This window comes from Asterias rubens, chromosome 4 (genome assembly GCF_902459465.1).
Source record: "Asterias rubens chromosome 4, eAstRub1.3, whole genome shotgun sequence".
Taxonomy (NCBI): domain Eukaryota; kingdom Metazoa; phylum Echinodermata; class Asteroidea; order Forcipulatida; family Asteriidae; genus Asterias; species Asterias rubens.
The window spans coordinates 6325596-6326520 of record NC_047065.1 but is presented as its reverse complement, the minus strand read 5'-3'; positions in this window follow the sequence as shown (position 1 = coordinate 6326520).

The window sequence follows — 925 nt, the reverse complement described above, 5'->3', positions numbered from 1 at the left end:
TTACTGAATACCATCCATCATTTTAATCAGTTTTTGCAACACGTTCAATTTAAACAAAAGTCCGTATTCAATGTTTTACAATGTTTCTATTCAAGGGGATTAACAAAAACAGAGGGTTTTTTTCTCGCGAGTAATAAAACGTTCCAACCACTTAAAATACATCATAATTATCTCCATAATGCTTGTTATAGCATCAGCGCCTATCCTTCATTTCTGTTATGAAATATTCATATTTCATTCATTCTCGCAAGAAGAATCGCAGATCCTTTTTCCCCCTTTCCTTTCTTGTTCTCTTAATATAGACGCGTCATGATCTAATCCTGGAATCGGCTTACGTTCTTCGACTGCTCAATCACGCAGCTGACACTTAACCACCTCTCTCTTTCAAATTAACGCAGGCCTCATGAGATATTCTGAGGAAAGTGCTTCATCGAATCGCCACTAAAGGCAGTGGACACTTTTGGTAGTTACTCAAAATTATGTTTAGCATAAAATCGTACTTGGTAACGAGTAATGGAGAGCTGTTGATAGTATAAAACATTGTGAGAAACGGCTCTCTCTAAAGTAAACGTAGTTTTTTGAGAAATAAGTAATTTTCCACGAATTTGATTTCGAGACCTCAGAATTAGATTTTGAGGTCCCGAAATCAAGCATCTAAAAGCACACAACTACATGTGACAAGGGTCTTTATTCTTTCAATATTATCTCGCAACTTTGACGACCAAGTGAGCTAAAATTTTCACAGGTTTGTTATTTGATGCATATGTTGTGATACACCAAGTGAGGAGACTGATCTTTGACAATAACTAATAGTGTCCAGGGTCTTTAAGAATACAGCTTGTGTTTTGTTAGGGGTATAATAAGCTTTGCATTGAATAATGACCTACCTTCTCAGGTATTTTATCTCCACTGTCATCGGGGGCGA